This window comes from Heterodontus francisci, unplaced genomic scaffold, assembly GCF_036365525.1.
Source record: "Heterodontus francisci isolate sHetFra1 unplaced genomic scaffold, sHetFra1.hap1 HAP1_SCAFFOLD_58, whole genome shotgun sequence".
Lineage (NCBI taxonomy): Eukaryota > Metazoa > Chordata > Chondrichthyes > Heterodontiformes > Heterodontidae > Heterodontus > Heterodontus francisci.
This window is the reverse complement of record NW_027142006.1, coordinates 3,810,594-3,817,168: the sequence shown is the minus strand read 5'-3', so window position 1 is coordinate 3,817,168 and position 6,575 is coordinate 3,810,594. Positions and strand designations below refer to the sequence as shown.

The 6,575-nt window shown below is 44.5% G+C and overlaps 1 non-coding gene across 1 annotated transcript; it reads left to right on the top strand.

Moving 5' to 3' along the window:
* Positions 1 to 614: 614 nt before the first annotated feature.
* Positions 615 to 703, top strand: trnap-ugg (transfer RNA proline (anticodon UGG)). Its single transcript is given in 2 exon segments — positions 615 to 650; positions 668 to 703. It is a non-coding gene; the product is annotated as a tRNA-Pro (tRNA).
* Positions 704 to 6,575: the final 5,872 nt, after the last annotated feature.

The following is a 6,575-nucleotide window of genomic DNA, read 5'->3' as shown; positions in this document are numbered from 1 at the left end:
AATGAGGAATTCATGAAAAATGCATTTGCTTAGAGAATGGTTATCGAGATATACAGCACTGATATAGGCCCTTTGGCCCACTGAGTCTGCACTGACCATCAACCACCCATTTATACTAATCCTATGTTGACCCAGAATTCCCTACCACATCCCCACATTTCTCCTATCACCTACCCTGGGGCCAATTTACAACAGTCAATTTATCTATCAACCCACAAGTCTTTCGTTGTGGGAGGAAACCAGAGTACCTTGTGGAAGCCCACATAAACAACTTGCAAACTCCACACAGGCAGTATACAGAACTGAATCGGGGTCATTGAAGTTGTGAAGCTGCAGTGCTCACCACTGCACCACCCTTAGAATGTGGATAGAGTAAAAAGTGAGATTGGATGGACAGAAGCAGTCTGAAAAGATGGCTCAAACAAAAGGTGAAAACCCTGAAATGTTAACTCTGTTTCTCTCTCCACAGATGCTGTCAGAGGTGCTGAGTATTTCCAGCACTTTCTGTTTTTATTTCAGCTTTGTAGGATATTGTTTTGATCTGAAAAAAATGCATGATCGGCTGTGGGTGCCAGTGAAATTCCACAGGAGCGAATAAAAACCATGCCAACGGTGGCTCGTTGGTCTAGGGGTATGATTCTCGCTTTGGGTATATAAGTGATTAATATGTGAGAGGTCCTGGGTTCAAATCCCAGATGAGCCCTTCTCTGTTGCCATTTTTAGTTTAAGGTCATCGATTGCTTTCAGCCTTCCAGAAAGCGGAATCGATTTGCAAACTGAGCCTGCTTGAGGACCGGGGAACTGGATTCAAAGAGCTTGTCGACAAAATTGAAATGAACAAAATATACAGATTGTCAAGTGGGAATATAAGGTTGCAACAGTAACTAAAGGCCTGCTCGTGTCAGCAAATGAAACCCGACCCAAGCCTGACAGCACCACATCTGACCTGGTCCGAGTCCTTTCATTTTTTTTCCCGTGCCCGAACTGACCACCAGAATGTTCAGTTAAACTTGCTTCCGTTTTTCACTTTTTAAGCTTGTGCAGGTAAGGCAACAAAAACTGTAACTGGACTTGAAAGGTTGTTTAAATGTGCATTAAGATTAGAGCTACGTACCGGAGGTGATGAGCTGAAGATTGTTACCATTGACTTTAGTGATTGTGAGATCACTAGTTAAAGAGAAAGTCATGGAGTTGTGCCCAGACAGGTTGTCCCACACTGTACTGATTAAAATATTGCCCGAAGGCTAGAAAATATCATTATACATTCCCTAGACTCCTGCTTTACAGGTTGAAATACTTTCTGCAAGTTTATCCAGAGAGCAGGTGAGATGCAGAGACCAGGAAGGTCTTGAGTGATTAATTATTATAAAATATACATTCTTATATTAAAGAGATTGTGCTCTACCTTCGATGGAATCGCTCACTGCAGACTAGTGCGGAGTGTTTCCCGCCTTGACGTCCTGGCTGTCACTGGATCTTGAGTCCAGGCCTCTGGATTACTGGTCCAGTAGTCTTTGAAGTTTCTCCCTTGATCTAATATTTTAATCTGGTAAGTCAGATTTTACAAAAAAAAATTAAATGATTTAAGACTGCTTCGTGTTCAGCAGTGCCAAATGAATAAAGAAATTCAAATATATTCAAAATTATATATCAACTATTAAATACTAATGCCCAGCTTTGAATACAAAAAATGCCTCTAATTGTGTTCTGGTCTGGAATGGAATTCTTCAGTGTTTCTGTTTAGCTTGGATTGACTCATTGATTTTCTTGTTTTTCACTTTGTCGATGCCTTTGAATAATTGTGGATTCTTCTTCAGGGTGTCTTCTTTCACCAGGTAGTTCTGACCTCTGATGATGTTGATCGTAATCAGCTTCAATTTGCTGATAGTTTTGGAAGTGAGCAGATTTCCTTTGCTTCAGTTTACAACATGGAACTTAGTCTGACGTGTGGACCCATGGGAGGATTTGAAAGCTGCCTCCATCCAAACAGAGGTACAGTAGAAGTGACATATTCAGTTCAGTCTGTCGATCATGGGACTTTTAATCTCAGGGTTGTGAGTTTGAGCGCCATTTAGTTTTTCAATTTTTAGGCTTCATTAGCAGAGAGTACAAGGAGTGTTAGAAATGAAATTCAACAACAGTATGAGAAACGCTCTCTTTCATTCGGGACTCTTAACTCTCTGCAGCATCTCGCTGTGAAAGATTGAACTTTATCTCATTTCTTTTTCAGCTGGGAGTCAGTGCGGCTCAGTGGGACTTCTGGCTGTCTCCCACCTCACAATCCATCAGTGCTGAGAAAGCAATGGGAAATATTACTCATGGCTGAGTAAGCAGAGGACACCGATTTAAGGTGAATGGGAAAAGAACCAAAGGCAACATGAGGAAAAACCTTTTTTATGCAGCAAATGGTTAAGATCTGATATGTACTGCCTGAGAGTGTGACGGAGGAAGATTCAACCACAGCTTTCAAAAGGATATATGATAATTATCTGAAGGGAAAAAAAATTCAGGTTTTCATGGAATACATGAGGATGTGGCAAGAGCTGAGTTGCTTGTGCAGAGAGGCAGCACAAGCACGATGAGCTGAAACCTCCTTTTGTACTGTAAGTATTCTGTGATCTATGATTCTACACAAAGTGAAACCAACACTCACATCTGAGAAACTGACAGGTACAGTGTAAACCCCACACTAACAAACCAGCAAATGCCAGGGACAGAGTAAAACCAACAGTCCTAGACAAGAAACTGACAGATACTGTGTGAAACCCAAAAATCACTTATCAGGATTTGGCAGTTAATGTGTAAAAACCTCTCTTCAATATCCATACTGCAAGGTACAAAGAAAATTAGGTCCAAACCCAGGCTCATCCTTCGAAGACTGAGAGATGAAGAGCAAAACACAGACTCACCTACAAGAGGCTGACAAGTACAGAGAATAAAATAGACGGGGTGCAGATTAAAAACACATGCATGTAACGGATACTGATAGGGATAGAATCAAACCCTTTCTCACACATGACACGAAAATTGGTGGTGTCGTAAATAGTGAGGAGGAAAGCCTTAGATTACAGGCCAATATAGATCGTCCGAGGCAGAGAATATAAGAGCAGGGAGGTTATGACGGAGCTGTATAAAATGCTAGTTAGGCCACAGCTGGAGTACTGTGTACTGTTCTGGGCACCACACGATAGGAAGGATGTGATTGCACTGGAGAGGGTGCAGAAGAGAGTCACCAGGATGTTGCCTGGGCTGGAGCATTTCAGCTATGAAGAGAGACTGAAAAGGCTAGGGTTGTTTTCCTTAGAGCAGAGAAGGCTGAGGGGAGATAAGATTGAGGTTTACAAAATTATGAGGGGCATTGATGGGTTAGATAGGAAGAAACATTTTACCTTAGCGGAGGGGTCAATAACCAGGTGGCATAGATTTAAGGTAAGGGGCAGGAGGTTTAGATGGGATTTGAGGAAAAAAATTTTACCCAGAGGGTGGTTGGAATCTGGAACGCACTCCCTGAAGAGGTGGTAGAGGCCGGAACCCTCACAACATTTAAGAAGTATTTACATGAGCACTTGAAATGCTATAGCATACAAGGCTACGGGCCAAATACTGGAAAATGGGATTAGAATAGTTAGGTGCTTGATGGCCAGCACAGACACAATGGGCTGAAGGGCCTGTTTCTGTGCTGTATAACTCTATGACTCTATATCAGAAACTGATAGATCTGGACAAAAGCTGATGTTCACATAATGTTGTTGACAGATATGTGGTGAAACTCACTTTTTTTTTTATTTCCAAAATATACTATATTCATAAAAATCTGTAAAAATTACATTCCAAAACAGTTCAAAACAGCATCAAGTCAAAGAATACAAACAGTGCAAAGGTGATCAGTTACCTTCTGTACAATCATGGGTTGCCTCACAACCCTTCCATTTCATTGTCATGCCATATACATTTTTACATTTACAGCACACAAAATTTCTCCGATACAGTTCGAGGGGTTTCCCATGGATCCAGCCCATCAGTTCAGCTTGGTGGGGGGACCTTACACTGTGGTCTTTCCCCATTGAGCCTTTGCTGCGGCTGCCCCAAGCTTTAGTGCGTCCCTCAGCACGTAGTCCTGGACCTTGGAATGTGCCAGTCTGCAACATTCGGTGGTGGACAACTCTTTTCGCTGGAAGACCAGCAAGTTTCGGGCAGACCAAAGGGCGTCTTTCACCGAATTGATAGTCCTCCAGCAGCAGTTGACGTTTGTCTCGGTGTGCGTCCCTGGGAATAGCCCGTAGAGCACAGACTCCTGTGCTACAGAGCTGCTTGGGATGAACATCGACATAAACCACTGCATCTCTTTCCACAAAGTTAACTCACATAGCAATAGCAGAAACAGTCACAAACCAAAAACTGAAACATACAGAGTAAAAACCCACATTCTCACACCAGAAATTCACGGCTACAAAGTGAAGCTGACTCTCTCCTCCCAGGCACTGACAGGTACAAAAGAAAACACGCACTAACATACCAGGAAATGAAATGTAGGAAATAACACCTGATTATCATGTCAGAGATTGGCATTAATGACAGTTGTGGTACCCAGAATGCTCTGCGCTCCAGAATTTGCCTTGTCTCTGATAAGGAGCAGGCGCGGTAGTGGCTGACCTCCATCTGCAGCTGGAGCGGAATATTAACAAAGTGCAGGGAGACCGCGCCCGTAGCGGGTGCACACAGCTGGAGTAGGGCGTCAAAGCCACAATAGGATGGAACAATCCCGTTTGTGTCCCTGCGGGTGGCGGTGAAGCTTTTCCCTGTGAGGCGTCCCGAAACTGCCCGCCAGCAAGGTCAACTGGTCAGAGAGCGTCTGTAAATGGATAGGAATTGGGGATTGGGCAGGCAGCGTCTCTAAATGAATAAGAATTGGGGATTTGGCAGGGAGCGTTTTTTTATCCGTTCGTGGGATGTGGGCGTCGCTGGCTCGATCTCAGCTGCAGTAATGTGTCCTGTTCTGGGCACCAGGTTTCAGAAAGGACATCAAAGCTTTTGAGACAGTTCGGAGGAGATTTACGAGAATGATACCAGAGATGAGGGGTTTCAGTTCTCTGGACAGGGTGGTGAAGCTGGAATTGTTGGCCAACAATGTCAAGGGGAGGTGAGGAGAGATCTTTTTACCCAGTAACTGATTCGGATTTGGAATGAATTGTCTGACAGGGTGCTGGAAACAGATTCAATTATAACTTTCATAAAGGAATTGGACAAATATTTAAAAGTGAATTTCTCCAGGACTATGGGGAAATAGGCAGGGGGTTGGACTAATTGCATCATTTTTTTCACAGATTCAGCACAGGCACAAAAGACCGATTGGCCTCCTTCTGTGCTGTATGATTCTATGATATAGTGACAGTCAGGGCAAGTCTGTATAAGAAGGAGAAATGGAGACAGGTCAGGGAGAGCACATCACCAAAGCTGGGAGATACTACATTGGACAGGGAGGGTCGGAGGGGGAGAGAGCACGTACATACAGTCAGAATCAGCACCTTCAGGGGAGGAGAGAGAGAGGAGGAACCAGTGAGTGTAGAACTGAACCCAGCCAGAGTCAACCTGCTGAAACACCAGTGAGTTCACACTGGGGAGAGATCATTTACCTGCTCCGTGTGTGGGAAGGGGTTCACTCAGTCATCCAACCTCACTGAACATCAACTTGTTCACACTGATCAGAGACCTTTTCAATGTCCTGACTGTGAGAAGAGCTTGAAAAGCAGTAATGATCTGCTGAAACACCAACACATTCACTCTGGGGAGAGGCCGTTCCCCTGCCATGTGTGTGGGAAGGGATTCACTCAGTCATTCAATCTGCTGCAACATCAGCAAGTTCACATGTAACTGCAGGGGTTGGATTCTGCTGTTGTTGCTGCTATTCATCACTTTCAGAGACAAAGTTGGGTCTTACTTTATAACCAGTGTAGTCCAGAGCAAAAGCGTCTTCTTAATGTTTAGATAAACGGGAGAAGAAACCGGGAAGTGGCGGCGAGGATGGGGGAGGTGCTGCACCATCACTTTAATGGTACACCCTCCCTCCCCCGGGGTCCTTGCTGCACGTCCGCCAGGCCTGGCAGCTCTGATTGGGGTCGTGAGAGCCCCTGAGACTCGGTGCAGCTGAGGCTGCGCTCACCCCCGCTCAGCTCTGTTGTGATATTTAAAATACGAAAGGCCTGTTGGACTGAGAGCTGATCTGGAATTTCGAAAGCAGCATTACTGGAGGCTCATTGCTGCTCAGCACAATCTCACCCCCGATCCTGGGAATTGTTGATTCTACACCCTGTAGTTCAGTTCTTCACTTAACTAGAGGGGGAGATGTGTGAGCAGAAAAACAGAGCAAATTAAAAAACACAGCTGGACAGATGTGCAACAGGTCAATCCACTGTTACAATAACTCCATCACTGACTCCCTCCTGATAGTAACCAACCCTTTCACAGAGACTGTGGGTGGCTCTGAAAAGAGCCTTTGGTTTATTAGATGACATTTTGGCTGCTTTACTTTTTCTGGGAGCTCTGAGCGCTGGTTTTCTTGGGCAGCAGCAAGGCCT